The sequence below is a fragment of the Mustelus asterias genome, chromosome 6 (genome assembly GCF_964213995.1).
Source record: "Mustelus asterias chromosome 6, sMusAst1.hap1.1, whole genome shotgun sequence".
NCBI lineage: Eukaryota > Metazoa > Chordata > Chondrichthyes > Carcharhiniformes > Triakidae > Mustelus > Mustelus asterias.
This window is the reverse complement of record NC_135806.1, coordinates 85,430,950-85,449,694: the sequence shown is the minus strand read 5'-3', so window position 1 is coordinate 85,449,694 and position 18,745 is coordinate 85,430,950. Positions and strand designations below refer to the sequence as shown.

General features: G+C 43.8%; 1 long non-coding RNA gene across 4 annotated transcripts in view; it reads right to left on the bottom strand.

Annotated features, from left to right (window-relative positions):
* Positions 1 to 750: 750 nt before the first annotated feature.
* The window catches only part of LOC144494980 (uncharacterized), a 32,917-nt gene continuing 14,922 nt past the window's right edge, over positions 751 to 18,745 (bottom strand). For 2 of the 4 annotated variants that reach the window (XR_013498184.1, XR_013498185.1), the window contains exons 3-5: positions 12,619 to 12,735; positions 10,407 to 10,489; positions 751 to 2,992 (exon numbers count right to left, since the gene is read on the bottom strand). This is a non-coding gene — a long non-coding RNA (uncharacterized LOC144494980). The remainder of the gene's footprint in view (positions 2,993 to 10,406; positions 10,490 to 12,618; positions 12,736 to 18,745) is intronic. The other 2 variants (XR_013498187.1, XR_013498186.1) reach the window with 1 other exon arrangement.

Genomic DNA, 18,745 nt, shown 5'->3' with positions numbered 1-18,745 from the left:
TTGATCTTCCCTATACTTAGCCCAGGGATACGAAGATCAATGTTAACATGCCGACTGGCATGTCAACCGAGATTAGCTAGCAACACTTGAGCAGTTGTCAAATTTCATACCTTTTGTCTGTTTGTCTTCGTATCAAATTACTGACAGTAGATTTACCCTCTAGGAGCTTGGCTTAAGTTAGCACAAATTACTTGGAGTGGAATTTTACAACCCTGGCACTGTGGGGCAGAGCTGTAAAATGCGATGAGCCATTCACGAGCCTTGGAAGGACTGGAAGATCCTGCCAGTGGGAGAGGCTGGAAAATTCCACCCGTAATCGTGTCTGAACCATAATGTGCATAATCCACAAATGCAGTATAAATCAACTAATGGGGAAATGGTGGCATAGTGGTAATGTTATCACACTAGTAATTTAGAGGCCCAGACTCGGAGGTCATCGGTTCAAATCCCACCTTGGTAGCTAATTAATTTTAAATTCAATTAACAAATTTAGAATTGAAAGCTAGTCTCAATAATGGTAACAATGAAACAATTGTCCAAAAACCCATCTGAAGTTATCTTCTAAGGAAAGAAACCAGCCATCCTTACCTGGTCTGGCCTACACGTCTCCAGACCCACAGAAATGAAATGCCCTCTGAAATGGTCCAGCAAGCCACTCAGTTAAAGGGCAAGTAGGAATGAGCAACAAATGCTGGCCATGTCAGTAGCACACACATGACGACAAAATAAATACTTTCCAAATTATACTGATAATTTTGACTTTGAATATTTATTGAAGAATTCCCACTAAAATAAGCACAAAATAGTTGTTACACGGAGTATATGGGGTATAACAGTAAAACAGCGGAAGGTCACATTTTCAATAAAACATGTACTTTTATCATAAAGCAATCTGTTTACATTTGCAAAGTGCCACTAAAGTACTACTTGGCCAGTTATACAACTAAATTCTAATCAAACATAAATTTAAACACAGTAAATAATGAATACATGCATCAGCATTTAACAGTCAGAAACTGGAATAGTTTAGAATAGGCAGAAAGGCCTGCATGGAAGGAAGAGCTACGAAGACATTAAAATATTTCTTAAGGTGGGCTTTCAGACCATATCCAAACACAGCAGCACCTCATATTTGGTGGTATTATATGATTTTGTTTAAAAGGGAGCAAACACAAAATAGCAAACATCCTTTTCTCCCCACTTTTTCCCTCTGTTTGAAATGGGCATTTAGACCTTTTGTTCTTCAGCAAAAATGATGGATAGCTTCTTTGGGAAAATAAAAACAAATCTGGGATAACATGGACACTTACACGACCTTTGTTTCTAACATGAGCCACCCAGTCAATTGCGTTTACTGTTCAGCTTTGAATTATTTTCTTGTAGGTTGGCAAATGTTCCACGGTCATAATCAGTACTAAAACTGTGAAGGTGTCAATTCATTTCTTCTTGTACGTCATTTGCAACTACAATAGCTCATCTGACAAAAAGGGAAGCCTATCAGAGATTGGTATAGGCCAATTTAAGATTTTTTTAAAAGGCAGTTGGCACCATGAATTACATTCTACTGACTTGGTGTGAGCTGCTCTTGGAACAAATAAAAACGTTGGCTCTCATATACTGACTGTAGCGAGAACGGAACTGACTCCCAAGTAAAATGAGAGAATGGAGTTCTGCATATCCCACTTTTGGCAATGTGTTTTTCTGCCATCCATTTGCTGTCAAAGAAAGGGTCTTCTATTGGCAATTACTTCTTTCTCAGAACACTTAGTCTATATTGTATTATATTCTATGGATATAACCCTAGCATTTTCCTCCAATCACCACGTTACTTTCAATTACCTAGTTTTGAAATTATTGAAACATGTGAATTACTAATCAGGCCTACTTTATATTCACATTGCATGTTTTTCATCTGTTTGGGACCCAATTCAAAACAACAAATGCTGCTGAGTATTTAAAAATGTATTTTTAAAAGATTCCTTAAAACCACGAAAGAAGTACCTAAAGGGAAAAAGTAATTTAAAAAAGGTAAGGTTGCAATGCTGCAATTGTCCCTTTATTTCTCAGGCACTTTCATGCACCCAGTTTACTGCAACTCAACTCTTCAGTCAACAGGTTACTGCTCCTAGCCTAATAGATTCAACAGGAAAGCCACCGCACAATTCAGAAACAAGTCAATCCAGTCCAAAAACTGAAAGCAATCAGAAAAGCATCAATACCCTCTCAGAACAGGGAAAATAAAAATAAAAATCCATCAGAGCTACCTTGCCAAGGAGCATGTTTAAAATCCAAAATAGCACCATTCATCAGTGTCTCATATCCCGTGGCAGCACCTCAATCACGTACCACAAGGAAACAATGCATTACATACTATTACAGTATTTCTATACATAAAATTTACATGGCTAAAATATGAGGTTACATAGGCAATTGAAGATTTCAGACGTACATTATGAACTAACAAGCTTAATACATTAAAATAAAATGTAAGGGACTCTCAGCCTTTGTATTCTATTTGTTAGTAATGAGAAAGTCACATGTAAGAGGAAACGCTTTGGTTGTACACTTCCAATGGAATAATGGAAGACAATGTGGTGCATGGTACGAACAGGCCTGAAGGCCCACCTGTATTGGTTGTAAACATTGTTGTTCACAGTGTGTGTATTTTAGTGTTTCCAGTTTAGTAAAACTGATTTCTGTTGGTTTGTGGTAATATTGTCCATGGTACAAATCAGCCAGGTTCAGAGTCCCTTCAATTTGTTTTATCTAAAAATTAAAAAATACACAAACTCTGAAACTGTGCCATCTCATCAAAACCCATACACCAAGTCAATACACATGGAAGAATAATGATTGAATATAGAGCGACTCCATTTTCTTTTGGCAAAACATGAATCTGCCTCCATTGAGGGAGTCAGCTCCAGGACTTTGCTCTTCTTGTTCCCCTTCTTGAAGCCAGTATTTTTTCCTGGTGGGAGACATGAAGCATTCCCTTTAAATGAAAACACAACATTAAATTAAACTCAAACCATTTATGTGCAGCATAGTTCCTCAATCAGCTTTTAGATACGGAAATAGGGCAAACTGGTAGGGAGGCTATGGAACCTTTACAGATTAAAGGGGAGGAGGTGCTCGCTGTCTTGAGGCAAATCAGAGTGGATAAATCCCCAGGACCGGACAGGGTATTCCCACGGACCTTGAGGGAAGCTAGTGTTGAACTTGCAGGGGCCCTGGCAGACATATTTAAAATGTCAGTATTCACGGGGGAGGTGCCGGATGATTGGAGGGTGGCTCATGTTGTTCCGTTGTTTAAAAAAGGTTCCAAAAGAAATCCGGGAAATTATCGGCCAGTAAGTTTGACGTCGGTGGTGCGCAAGTTATTGGAAGGTGTGATAAGGGATAGGATCTACAAATATTTGGATAGACAGGGACTTATTAGGGAGAGTCAACATGGCTTTGTGCGTGGTAGGTCATGTTTGACCAATCTATTAGAGTTTTTCGAGGAGGTTACCAGGAAAGTGGATGAAGGGAAGGCGGTGGATGTTGTCTACCTGGATTTCAGCAAGGCCTTTGACAAGGTCCCTCATGGGAGGTTAGTTAGGAAGGTTCAGTCGCTGGGTATACATGGGGAGGTAGTAAATTGGATAAGACACTGGCTCAATGGAAGAAGCCAGAGAGTGGTTGTGGAGGATTGCTTCTCTGAGTGGAGGCCTGTGACTAGTGGTGTGCCGCAGGGATCGGTGTTGGGTCCATTGTTGTTTGTCATCTATATCAATGATCTGGATGATAATGTGGTAAATTGGATCAGCAAGTTTGCTGATGATACAAAGATTGGAGGTGTAGTGGACAGTGAGGAAGGTTTTCAAAGCTTGCAGAGGGATTTGGACCAACTAGAAAAATGGGCTGAAAAATGGCAAATGGAATTTAACGCAGACAAGTGTGAGATATTGCACTTTGGAAGGACAAACCAAAGAAGAACGTACAGGGTAAATGGTAGGACTCTGAAGAGTGCAGTTGAACAGAGGGATCTGGGAATACAGGTACAGAGTTCCCTAAAAGTGATGTCACAGGTGGATAGGGTCGTAAAGAGTGCCTTTGGTACATTGGCCTTTATAAATCGGAGTATCGAGTATAAAAGTTGGAGTGTTATGGTAAGGTTATATAAGGCATTGGTGAGGCCGAATTTAGAGTATTGTGTACAGTTTTGGTCACCTAGTTACAGGAAGGATGTGAATAAGATTGAAAGAGTGCAGAGAAGGTTCACAAGGATGTTGCCGGGACTTGAGAAGCTGAGTTACAGAGAGAGATTGAATAGGTTGGGACTTTATTCCCTGGAGTGTAGAAGATTGAGGGGAGATTTGATAGAGGTGTATAAGATTTTGATGGGTATAGATAGAGTGAATGCAAGCAGGCTTTTTCCGCTGAGGCTAGGGGAGAAAAAAACCAGAGGGCATGGGTTAAGGGTGAAAGGAGAAAAGTTTAAAGGGAATATTAGGGGGGGCTTCTTCACGCAGAGTGTGGTGGGAGTGTGGAATGAGCTGCCGGATAAAGTGGTAAATGCGGGGTCACTTTTAACATTTAAGAAAAACTTGGACGGGTTCATGGATGAGAGGGGTGTGGAGGGATATGGTCCAAGTGCAGGTCAGTGGGACTAGGCATAAAATGGTTCGGCACAGACAAGAAGGGCCAAAAGGCCTGTTTCTGAGCTGTAATTTTCTATGGTTCTGTGGTTCTAACATTAAAAATTGTACAAAAAAATCATATCAGGAATGAATGTAAATTGTAGCATTAAAGATAAATCCTTACTTTCACATTTATCACAATACAGAAAGTGCATGAACCATCTAACAATTAATCACTGCCAGTTATAGAAATTTTGTTACATCATAGAGTCCTGCTCTCCCATCACCAAAACTGAATTCATAGGACTCACTTTTCATAGAATTCATAGAAACCCTACAGTACAGAAAGAGGCCATTCGGCCCATCGAGTCTGCACCGACCACAATCCCACCCAGGCCCTATCCCTATATCCCTACATATTTTACCCACTAGTCCCTCTACCCTACGCATCTCAGGACACTAAGGGGCAATTTTTTTTAGCATGGCCAATCAACCTAACCCGCACATCTTTGGACTGCGGGAGGAAACCGGAGCACCCGGAGGAAACCCACGCAGACACGAGGAGAATGTGCAAACTCCACACAGACAGTGACCCAAGCCGGGAATCGAACCCAGGTCTCTGTCTGGAGCTGTGAAGTAGCAGTGCTAACCACTGTGCTACCGCGCTGCCCATTACAACTGCTTACGATTCAAAGATCATTCAGGAATGCAAAATTAGCTCCAGCTTCGCTGCAAGTTTTCTTTTGAAATCTCCATCCCCTGCCACCTTCACCCTCACCAACTATGAGGAGCTCATGAGTATTTTTTGTCAAAGATTGAGACCATCTGTTCAGCTGCCTGTCGCTTCCCTCCCTTTCCCTAACCCACTGGGCCTAACCTCCCCTTCGTTCCCCAATTCAGGTCTTCCTCCAGATTCTGTTTCATCTCCTGATTTGTTCTCTCCAAGCTCATCTTCTTTTAAAGTTTATTTATTAGTGTCACAAGTAGGCTGACATTAACGCTGCAATGAAGTTACTGTGAAAATCCCCTAGTCGCCGCACTCCAGCGCCTGTTCGGGTACACTGAGGGAGAATTTAGCATGGCCAATCCACCTAACCAGCACGTCTTTCGGACTGTGGGAGGCAACCGGAGCACCCGGAGGAAACCCACACAGACACAGGGAGAACGTGCAAAACTCCACATAGACAGTGCCCCAAGCTGGGAATCGAACCCGGGTCCCTGGCGCTGTGAGGCAGCAATGCTAACCAATGTGCCACCCCTAGTCTGTGAGACCCACCTCCTGCTCCCTCAATCTTATTCCAACCAAACTGCAATCAAACTTTCCTTCCTTGGCTCCAAGTTAGCTGATATTACTGATAGTTCTCTGTCCTCAGGTATTATCTGCTGTCATCACCTACCCTCTTATGCCCTCCGTCCTTTACTGTAACTATTTCTAACCTCCCCTTCCTCTCCATTTTGCATCCCTCCAACCTGTATTTTGGCCCTGCCTCAGTACTGGACTGACCTTTATCAAAACCACAAAGAATGTTTTCCATGAACTGTACAGAAAGCCTGCTTCCATTTTTAATTGCTCAAAACATGTAGCAGACAAATCACCTGCCACAAACAAAGCAGCAGGGGCCCTAGAGAAAAAAATATAAAATTTAGCAACTGACCAAATAACTCAAATGTGGTGGTAATGGTGCATTACAGATCACTCAGGGAACAGGGTAGGAACAGGTTTGGATGTTCAGCCATGATCAAAATGAATGGGTGGGGCAGGTTCAAAGGGTCAATTGACCTCCTATTTTCTATGTTAAGTGGAAGGCCATTCCCGTGATCAGGACTCTGGGGATAAAAATCCCACCCACTTCACTGCCTGCAATGAACAACTGCAGCTCTGATTAATTGGGGCAAAGGCAGGGAAGTGGTAGGGTTCTCTCCCTGCACTGTCTAGCCGAACAAATGCCCCATGCCCCCAAACTCACTCTGGGGGAGGGCATTCGATTCCTCCCTCAGTTTCAGGTAAGCTGACATCCTTAAACACATTTATTTATTTCTCAATCCCTCCCTGACATCTAATCCAGAACAATATATGTTGGTTAAATATTCTTCGCAAATATTAGCGTGAAGAATATATACAGATGTTAAGACGACAAGCTGCATCCTCAAAGTGGTCTGATCTTTTCTTCTGGTGGTCAAGCCACTCAGTCTGTACTGTGGAAAAGCTTCTCCTAAAGAAAACAGAACTGAAAACGTGGTGGTATTGCCAAAACATAACATTACTGTACCAATCCATGTATCTCCCAACTTCCTGCTCATCTCCTGGCTGAACATCAGGTCGTTTCCCTGGAACTCACTGCTTCTTATTGTAGTTCTTTTTTAAAAATTCCATTCATGGGATGTCGGCATCGCTGGCTGGGCCAGCATTTATTGCCCATCCCCGAGGACATTTAAGAGTCAACCACATTGCTGTGGGTCTGGAGTCACAGGTAGTCCAGACCAGGTAAGGATGGCAGATTTCCTTCCCTAAAAGGATATTAGTGAATCAATGGTTTCATGGTCACCATTAACACACAATGGACCCCAGCGCTGTCGTCATTTACACGCACAGTGGTTAGCACTGCTGCCTCACAGCGCCAGGGACCCAAGTTCAATCCCAGCCTTGGGATGAGTGTGTGGATTTTGCACGTTCTCCCTGTGGGTTTCCTCCAGGTGCTCCGGTTTCCTCCCACACTAGCCATGTGCAGGTTAGGTGGATTGGCCATGCTAAATTGCTCCTTAGTATCAGGTGATTATCAGGGTAAATACGTGGGGTTACAGGGATACGGCCAGTGTGGGATTATTGTCGGTGCAGGCCCCATGGGCCGAATAGCCTCTTTCTGCACTGTAGAGATTCTATGATTCTATCTTTGCCGTCACCAGAGAGTCACACGGGTCTGGACATGAATACTTGCATGATGAACACATGGAGTAAAATAATATTTCAGAATGAAGCCTTGACTGTAGTAGTACAGCTCATGCCCATAGAACCATTAAATAACATTACAGCACAGGGGGTCACTTCACCCAATAAGTTAATGTCAGCTCCTTGTAAGAGTGATTTAGCTGGACTGACGCCCATCCCTCTCCCCATAACCATACCGTTTTCTTTTTCCTTCAGGTGCTTATCCAGTTCCCTCCTGAAAGTCAAGGTGGCAGTGGTTAGCACTGCTGCATCACAGCGCCAGGGACCGTGGTTAGATTCCCAGCTTGGGTCACTGTCTGTGCGGAGTCTGTATGTTCTCCCTGTGTCTGCGTGGGTTTCCTCCGGGTGCTCCAGTTTCCTCCCACAGTCCAAAAGACGTGCTGGTTAAGCACATTGGTCATGTGAAATTCTCCCTTAGTGTATCCGAACAGGTGCCGGAGTGTGGTGACGAGGGGACTTTCACAGTAACTTCATTGCAGTGTTAATGCAAGTCTACTTGCGACACTAATAAATAAACTTAAACTGAATCTGCCTATACTATCCTTTTGGGCAGTGAATTTGACTGTAACCACTTGTTATGTTAAAAAAAAGCTTTTCCTCATGTAGCTTTTAGCTCTTTTGCCAATTATTTTAAATTGGTGTCGCCTGGTTCACAATCCTTTGCCCAATGTTTGACTTGAAAGGGTTGACGCTGCAGCTTTGGCCCTGTTCCAGCAAGAGGAAGAGGTCAACTGTCAAATATTTTGCCACAGAATTTCTTTCAAATTCAATAATAGGATCCTGACAGCAATTCCACTGGCCTCTGTACTCTTCATGCTGGATACTGGGGTCTAACAGCATTCCTGCAAAGCTGTACTAGTTTGTGTATGAGGTCAGTGGACAAAACCAGCCCCTGGAAAACAGTGCAGAGGCATCTCCCCAAGGAGCTAACTGCCTCCGCCGGCCCCAGAATAGCTGAAACATTGGCCGGAATTCTCCATCTGTTCATGCCCTGCCGACACTCCCAGCCAGGACAGAGAATTTGGTGCTCAGCTAAATCTTTGTTCAACACAGCGGGACCAGAGAATCCCGTTGGCGTGAACGGCTGGAGAATCCCACCCACAGTTTTGGATTGAGGGGGAGGTTTTGGCCTTGAATTTCATCTGAGTTTATGACATATCTAGAAATTGCTCAAATGTCACTCACTTCCATGTGATCCGAATTTCCTAGGTGCACTTACTGCCTTATTACACCCCGCCTACTACACAATATTCTACAACATTGTACTTTTTCTGGTTACTGTTGATTTAGTAAAGACCATGAACTGTGCTGGAGGGAGAGGCATGAGCAGAATATAAAAGAGGGAAACTATTTTCTGGAAGTGGTTACCAAATATTTCATGCTTTTCACAAAAAAAAAATGGAAAACTTTCATACACCAACTGTTGCATTTCTTTTCAACTGCTGTCCTCTGACCATCTCATGACATCGACTGCTTGAGTAGTAACAAAAATTGTAGTCAAAATGTGTGTAATAATCATCTGAGTCTATGGAAGAGAGGTCTTGGGTTTGAGGCTAATTTATGACTCTGAATAATCAAGTGATATTGAGAGAGGCAGGCTAAAATCTGGGATGACATCCAAGCGGCATTGTGCTGTGCAGTTCCCTCCAGCTGCAAAAACATTTTTTTTCTTGAACTTTTTCCATCGTAAAAAAAGGTTTAAACTCCCATATGGTCAGAGATTATTGATTCTTCTGAAGGAGAGGAAGTGCAGCTTATTAGTGTGGCACAGTATTTCTTTACAGAATTAGAGAGACAAAGATCAGTTTGTTTAGGAAAGATTCACATGGAGTACAGTCAGTTTTACTGAGCTGGCTGTGGCCCTTTGTGATGCAGCACATGAAGCACCATTGGGTACCATTGGTTGTGCATGTTCTAAACATGTATACAAAATGAGTTTTTAATAATCTTAATCAACTAAAATTTTGATTTGATTTATTATTGTCACATGTACTAGCACACAGTTAAAAGGCCTTTTAACTGATGCAAAAGTAAATTCCCTCTACTTGGCCCCTAAAGAAAGCATGTTTTTGGAGGAAACTAAAGCATGTATAAAAAGACAAAAAACTGTGTCAATAAAAAACAGGGATTCTTTGGTCACTTGTCCTAATATCTTTCTGTTTGGTTCCAAAGACATATTTTCCCTTATGCCTCTGGAAAGGGCTCGTTGAAGATACTGGGGGTGAACTTCCACCATTGTTATAGTGGGAGAGCACTCGTAGATGAGCTTGGAAAAAGTGGTATAAGTAATGTCTACTTTTCAGGCAATTTGGTGGCTCTTTCACCACAGTCTATGGCTGATAAGCAGAGAAGCTCCATGGAGATTCACCCTCACTACACAAATACTGTCAAATGCTGTCACCATAATATCCTCAATGTTGTTGTTGAAATTAACCCAAGTGAATTAAGGGGTGAACCAACAGGACAGGAAGCTTAAGTAAGAATGCAGCCTTCCATTTGTTGCACTTTTAATATTATTGATTTTGACCTTGACTAAATGAATTAAGTTAACTGAAGTCTCAGCTGAAAATAATTTATTGGCCAACTACATTGGTTCAATAAAGCTAACTTGACCACTAATTGTAATGGGAGATCAACAATAGAACCCAAGTCCTCAAGGGTTTTTTTAAAAATGCAGTTATTTGTAGTGTGTGGTTCCCTGCATGGGTGTCTAGGCCAAGGTTTGTTAACTTTGGAGCCGTGCCTAGTTTGGCAGCATGTGAACAAATAACTGAGTAAATCAATGGTGCCTCCTAAAGGTGACAGCTGCAACATATTAACATACTTAAATTTCTTACCGAAGAAACGCTTCCATCCTTGGAGCTGGTCTTCAGCAGTCTCGAGCTGACACGAGTGACACCGGGTCAAAACTTTGCCAGACCTTGCAAAAAAAAAGAGCAGAAGACAAACTGTATTTTTTTCTTAAGCAAATGTCAAAATAATCGCAAAAAGATAAATGTAATCATTTCACACGGCAAGAGCAGACATGTAGAAAACATTTACCGGATACAGTTTGATAACGTGCGAATGTTAAATGGCTGTTACAACACATGCAACTGGAGATGCAGGATGCATTGGCCGGGATTTCCTGGCCCTGAAGCCGGTGGGGATTGTTGGAGTGGTGCAGAAAACTTGGAGACCGTTGACTTTTATCAGCTCTCCGCGACAATGCCCACCGGTATCAGGACCAGAAAGTCCCACCGATTGTTTAGGCTTTGGAATTTTGGCTGTCTATTTGAACATTCAGAGTTGCAGGAGACATCTTTGAAATGGGAAATTAAAATCAGGATTAGAGTTCTACGAAGGGACAGTGTTTTAAGCCTGATGGAAAACATCAAAAAAGTTGTCATGAACTGAAAACAAATCATGATCGACCCATTGTTCTGTGGTTTCAAGTGAAGGGCTCCAAGTAATGCATAAAGCATTTTACACTTCATTTTGAGTTACCTACAGACACTGCAAAATCTTACCAAAAATTGGCAGACTGCTGGTTCCGGCGCGAAAAGCGGAGTATTACCCGCCGGCATGTTGTCAGGCCGAATCTTATGCCTCGTCAGTGATAATTTTTATGCCGAGTTTAACGCCACTCCAGCAGCACGTTTCCTCTGAGTCGCCCGCCCCACAACAACTTAACTACTGCAGGCACAGGGGAGCTCCAACATAAAGGGCTCCCCAGCACTTGTTCCACAACAACTGCAGGGTACGGCAGACAAGACAGCAGTACCGTGCTTTTTGGAGGGGACCCTCACCAAGTTACTGGATGGAGTGGAGCAGAGGCGGGACACACTCTACCCCCACTCCAGGAGACGGCCTTCCACAGCAGGGTCACCAATCCTGCCTGGGATGCTCTGGCAGCCCTGGTCAGTGCAAGCACACTGCAGAAGAGGACAGGGCAGCAGTGTTGGAAGAAGATCTTCTTCACTCATACAGGGCAAGTGAACAACCCCCAGTCTCATACTGGATCCCTTTGTACACCCGACCCTTTCTCTCATTCAGCTATTGGCCTTTGCCAACACCAGGCTCCAGATTCCCCCCTCCCTCCCACAATCACCACATTCCCCTAGTACCTGCTCCTCTTACCCCAGCCCGCTGGTACCTGCTGAATATCCAGTAAGGGAGGGGGGAAGTCCTGGAGAGAGTGCTTGCTAATGACATGCTAATGTAGTAAAATGAGCTTTCTGCAGCCCCACAGTGTATTTCATGCCATTCTGCCAGCAAGGGGCTGGGACGATTGGAATTCGGAAACTCGCCGGCGCATATCGCGTGTTCTGGATTTTGAGCACACACCGCCATTGCCGCAGATGGAGAGTGCGGGCTCAAAATCACCCCCACAATCACCAAAGCATTGCTAGCCAATAGTTTCTGCAGTATCAGTGCCTCGGTTAGCTAAAACAGTCTTTTACAAGAGGAAAGAAGTCAATAAACAACAACATGATATTTAAGCTGATAGTTGGAGCAAACATTGGGAATACAAAAAGAAATCTCATTCTTGTCCTTTGGCACCGAGTACAAAGCCGTTAAGTGTTTTTATAATTTTAAAAACAAAGGTCAAATTCATAAAACACCCCTCCTCAAAGTTACCTTGGTGACACGGTTATGCCATTTAATATGAAAAAGAAGTCAAGTCTCCTCATAATATGTATCTAAAACTTGTAGAATGCATCATGAATGGAATGAAATCAGTCGGCCCAAAATTTAGTAATCGTGTACCTTTAAGTTTCATTAAGGAATAGCACATTACACCCATTGAGCTGTAAAAAGGAGGGCCTCTTGTGTACTCAATTACACATTTATTTTGCCACAACTACACTTTGTTGGAAGGGCGTTTGCCTAAACAATTGGCGTTGGGCCAACACATGAAAAAGATGTAGCATCTGCAAAAGTATTATGTAACAACAACTTCCTGTTCAAGTAGAATAGCAGCGGAATTGTTTTTACATCGAAAAAATTAAGCATGCAACACTTATCTCAGTACAGTACTTAATCTCGAGATGAGAAAAGGTACATTACTGTTCCATAAGGATTCATTCCAGAATCTAGCTACAGCAGTCCAGCCAGTTTTCTGCAGCGAACTTCACTGATGTAATTCTAAAATTTACTCCAGGCCTGGATGATATCAGGGGAGCACTAAGGAAGTAAAAATATGTAGAGTGTTGGCATTTTGTTACATGCAGCACAGGGCGAACATAATAAAGAGGAACAGTACAGCTGCGATAAAATCCATTCCATGTGGAAAAGGAAGTTACAGCAATAGAACTCTGGACTTCAATATCACTAGGGGTGGGAGTCACTGGCCTCCCAGTCGCGTGTTTCTCACGGCGTGAAGCGGTGTGCCAGCAGCAGGATCTTCTGGTCCCGTTGCCGTCAATGGGATTTCCCATCGATTCCACCCCACACTGCCAGGAAACCCACAGCGGGTGTGCGCCATCAGCAGGACTGGTAGGTCACTCTCCGGCCCAGATATAATTTGCAGTCATTTTTATTCCAACCTGGTTTTATACAGGAACATCAAGGTATAATTCCAAGTATAAAGGTCATGACTGAAAAGGCAACAATGCAATTATATATTTATTATTGTTGCAGCATTTTGGTCTGCATAGTTTTCATGGAGGGGAAAAAAATAACTAAAAAAAACTAATACCAACATCATGTATTGTTGTTGTTTTTCTTCCTGTGCCTGGTGGTGCATCAGGCAAACTTTCTTCATCTGATCCTGTAGCAAGGTTTTTAACCTGGAACAGGTCACTAGACTGTTGCCAAAGGCTTATAGCTCGAGGTCACCACTCCAAATCAAGCATGGATAACCAGAAACCTCTCCTGCGCTTACCACCTGCCGTAGGCATGATGGAAGGATTTTCAAGAAGAAATTACATACAACTCATGGGACTAAAGGGATCAAGTGATATGGGGAGAAGACAGGATTAGGATATTGAATATGATCAGACATGATGAAAATGAATGGCAGAGCAGGTTCAAAGGACCAAATGACCTATTACTGCTTCTAGTTTCTATGCCGCCAGCATAACTAAGGACCCCACATACCCCAGGCATGTGGGGTCCTTCCACCTTCTTCTGTCGGGAAAAAGATACAAAAGTCTGTGGTCATGTATCAACCAACTCCAGAACAGCTTCTTCCCTGCTGCCAGACTTTTGAATGGACTTACCTTGCATTAAGTTAATCTTTCTCTACACCCTAGCTATGACTAATACTACATTCTGCACTCTCTCCTTTCTTTCTCTATGAGCGGTATGCTTTGACTGTATAGCGCGCAAGAAACAATACTTTTCACTGTATACTAATACATGTGACAATAATAAATCAAAGTTACAGCCACGTTATGAACACACCTTTCTTGACCATCAAGTCCTGGTGTGGGATTTGAACCCTGTGCTTCTGGCTTAGAGATAGGAATGATACCCACACTGCCACAAGACCGCCACTATTTCGAAAATGTATTCAAAGTTGCACCCAATATTGATAAACTAGAAAGCTAGATTCGCACAAGTCTGGGCATCAAAACCTTACACAACCATGACATCTAATCATAAAAAACTTTACTAAGTAAGAAACGTGGAAGAGAAGTACTCAGGACGGGCACAGATGGCCAAGGATAGTGGAGGGTTACATAGAACGTGCAGCATTTTCTTCCTTATATGCTCCATTCAAGCCTCCTTCCACGCCACTTCAATGAATCTACTCAACATATCCTTCGACTCCTTTCTCCTTCATGTGTTTGTGTAATATTCCCTTAAATGTGTCTATGGTGTTTGCCTCAACTATTCCATATTGTGGTGAATTTAGATGCTAGCTGTTCTTTGGGTAAAGAAGGGCAGAGTTCTCCCTGTCTGGTGGAGACAGAAGAGTGGACAGTATGTCAGGGAAAGGCATCAGGAGGGGAGCCTGACATCTTCCTGCCACCATGGCATATTGTCAGCCACGGGGATCTTAGCAGCGCAGTTGCCCATCAGTGGGCCAATTGAACCACTTAGTGGTTGCCCACTCCTGGAAGGAAATGGGTCTCCTTCATGGGTGCTCCATGGCGTGCGCAGTCCCTCTGGCAGCAACAGTCACTTGTACTCAAGATGCTGTTACCGTAACATCCAATATCTCTGATTGCTGTGATCTTCATGCCTGGTCCCGGCTTCCCCGAATTCATGTAAATAAAGCATTCAAGCACACTCATTCTGCAGCTGTAGCCTCAGCAGTGGTTACCTAGCGATGGTGCTGCTGAGAGCTGGGGGTTAGCCATCATCCTTTCCCAATGGTGGCCTGTTAATTGGCTGCCTCCGGCAAAAATACTACAGCAAATTCTCACTGTCCACAGAGTGGGTTTGGCTCCTGTTTTCATCCTAGCTGTGGGATGCCCCAGTTCCTATGAAAAATTCAGCCTGAAGTTTCTCCTGCATTCTCCTACTGGATTTATTAATGATTATTATATATGGCAGAGAAAATTTAATTCAGAGAAATGTGAAGCAATACAGTAGTTGGAACAATGAGGAGAGGAAATACAAAGTATACAATTGCAGAAGAGGTGGGAGAGAGAGTGGGGTGGGGTACATAGATTAGAGGGGCTTTAGATTGGTTTCACTGGTCAGGAGGGAGGGCCGAAGGGCCTGTACTGCGCTGTAATGTTCTATGTGCACAAAACAGTGAAGGTGGCCAGACAGGCTGAGAAAATGGTTAAAAACAGCAGATGGGATCCCGAGCTTCATAATAGAGGCATAGAGCAGATAAACCTTTTTAAAACATTGCTTTGGCTTCAATTGGAGCAGTGTCCCCAATTCTGGACACCACACTTTAGGAAGGACGTGAAGACTGGGCGGCACGGTAGCACAGTGGTTAGCACTGCTGCTTCACAGCTCCAGGGACCTGGGTTCGATTCCCGGCTTGGGTCACTGTCTGTGTAGAGTTTGCACATTCTCCTCGTGTCTGCGTGGGTTTCCTCCGGGTGCTCCGGTTTCCTCCCACAGTCCAAAGATGTGCGGGTTAGGTTGATTGGCCATGCTAAAATTGCCCCTTAGTGTCCTGAGATGTGTAGGTTAGAGGGATTAGCGGGTAAATATGTAGGGATATGGGCGTAGGGCCTGGGTGGGATTGTGGTCGGTGCAGACTCGATGGGCCGAATGGCCGCCTCCTGCACTGTAGGGTTTCTATGATTCTATGATTTCTACTTTGGAGGGGGTGCAGAAAATATTGATCAGCATGGTTCCAGGGAAGGAGGACTTCAGTTCCAACAATGATCTGGAGAAGTTGGGGTTGCTTTCATTACAAAAAGGAAGAGAAGATTTGACAAAGGTGTTCAAAATCATAAGGGATGTCTATCTAGACAGACTAGAGATAAATTGTTCCCATTAGCAGAGGGGTTGAGAATCAGAGGACAGGTTTAAAGTAATTGGCAAAAGAACCAAAAATAACATGAGGAAAAAAATGTTCTGATTAAGGTAAGAAATATGCAGGGTTACAGGGATGAGAGACTAGCTGAATGGGTCTTGCAGAAAGCTGACAGAGACTTGATGGGCCAAATGGACTCCTTCTGTAACCTTAGGCTGAATCTTCCCAGTTGGATTATGACTCAAAAGTCAGCATCCAGGCTGGGAATCCGAAAATAGCCGTTGGTCACAATGTCCCCAAGGCAACCAATTAAATGCAGCACCTCTGGGAGCGCTGTCCAGTTAAGGAAGCAAACAAACAGGGAGCCAACAGCAGCCCCAGCGGGGGAGGTGGGTGTGGGTGAAGCACGCAGGACACTGAAGGTGCCTCAAAATAGAGTCACACTCTGCAGCATTAGGAAACAGTTATAAAACCACATGGCCAAAACTGCAGATCACTGTGGAGGTTTTTTTGTTTGTTTGCGGTGCTGGGGAAGCAGTTCCAGTTCGTTGTTGAGGTTAGCAATCTACTCAATAGCTTCAGCAGACACAATGTGAATTGTTGTTCAGTCACCAGGAATGGATCTCTCTGGGCCGAACTTCAGTGTACGGCCGATGGTTTAACTTCTATGGCCACAATCTTAAATTGAGCTCTTCCTCATGTCCCACTTGTGGGACAAGTAGCCACATTTTCTGTGGCCCATCCTCAGACGATGGAGGGTTGTTCAAATTTTCTGTGGAAGGTGTTAACCTAGGACTTTGGTCAGTTAACAGGAAGTTGCTGGTGACAGGTGGTGTGTCATCGAGAGAGGACTTGCCATCAGTTTGTAGGGTGTGCAGAATGTTCCAGGTGGGATTCAGGATTTCAGACGAGTGTGTGGGGTTTCTTTGATGCCATGTCAACAGCTATGCTTCTTTAACTGTCAATTGGTGGTGTTCTCTGAGGAGGATGTTTTCCCTACGGGCATCAACAAATTCAATACGTGCTACCAAATGAAGCCACATGAGCTGTGTTGATCTTAACATTGCAGGAGGAATCCTCAACTTCCCAGTGATGGATATCTACCATGCTTGGTGGTTCCTGAGTCAGTTTGAGCAGCAGTACTCTGCTGTTGGATAGATTAAGCCGTGTAAAGCACTGCGTTGTACATTGGCAATATTACCTGGGACAGCAGGACCAATGTCTATACAAGATTCACTCTCAAAGAACAAACAACAACAAAGAACAGTACAGCACAGGAAACAGGTCCTTCGGTCCTCCAAGCCTGTGCCGCTCATTGGTCCAACTAGACCATTCGTTTGTATCCCTCCATTCCCAGACAGCTCATGTGACTATCCAGGCAAGTCTTAAACGATGCCAGCGTGTCTGCCTCCACCACCCTACTTGGCAGCGCATTCCAGGCCCCCACCACTCACTGTGTAAAAAAACGTCCCTCTGATATCTGAGTTATACCTCGCCCCTCTCACCTGGAGCTCGTGACCCCTCGTGATCGTCACCTCCGACCTGGGAAAAAGCTTCCCACTGTTCACCCTATCTATACCCTTCATAATTTTGTACACCTCTATTAGGTCTCCCCTCATTCTCCGTCTTTCCAGGGAGAACAAGCCCAGTTTACCCAATCTCTCCTCATAGCTAAGACTCTCCATACCAGGCAACATCCTGGTAAACCTTCTCTGCACTCTCGAAAGCCTCCACGTCCTTCTGGTAGTGTGGCGACCAGAACAGGACGCAGTATTCCAAATGTGGCCTAACCATCGTTCTATACAGCTGCAACATCAGACTCCAGCTTTTATACTCTATACCCAGTCCGATAAAGGCAAGCATACCATATGCCGCCTTCACCACCTGTGCTGCCACCTTCAAGGATTTGTGGACTTGCACACCTAGGTCCCTCGGTGTTTCTATACTCTTGATGGCTCTGCCATTTATTGTATAACTCCCCCCCCCTACATTAGTTCTTCCAAAATGCATCACTTCGCATTTATCTGGATTAAATTCCATCTGCCATTTCTCCGCCCAATTTTTCAGCCTATATCCTGCTGTATTGTCCGACAATGTTCATCGCTATCCGCAAGTCCAGCCATCTTCGTGTCATCCGCAAAGTTGCTGATAACACCAGTTACACCTTCTTCCAAATCATTTATATATATCACAAATAGCAGATATAGCAGAAATAGCAGTTACACCTTCTTCCAAATATTATATATATATATATATATATATATATAAAATCACAAATCTCGTCTTGACCTTAACTCCAGTGTTCTGGTGGTGTTGCCGATTGGTCAATAAATGATCAAGCGTGATGCTAAGGTATATTGCATTGGGTGTTCTGCCTGTTGGGGAAACTTTCCTGCTTCCAGTCCATTCAACAGCAGGTGTTACAGGACATTCCATGTTACTAAGAACAGGCTGCATGAGTCATTGAGGTGTTTCCCCGGCTTGACAATGGCCACTATCTTGGATCAGCACCAGATCTTTGGATTGGTGCTCGGGCTGGTGGTAAACAGCTTTGCTAGCCACTTCTTTCCCTATGATCCAAAGTTCTTCAGGAATTCTGGGTGAATCCCACTGATTTCTGCTATTTTGCCTGACTTGGTTGCCATCAGGGTGTTGTCTATATCCTCTCAGGATCACTGAGGAGACTGGGAAGGGTTCAAAGCTGGTCAGGATCAGTGTGACGAGACTAGGAGGAGTAAGAAGATCAGTATGGAGGGACATGGGAGCAGAATGAGGCAGGTCAGGATCACTGAAGTGAGAGAAAAA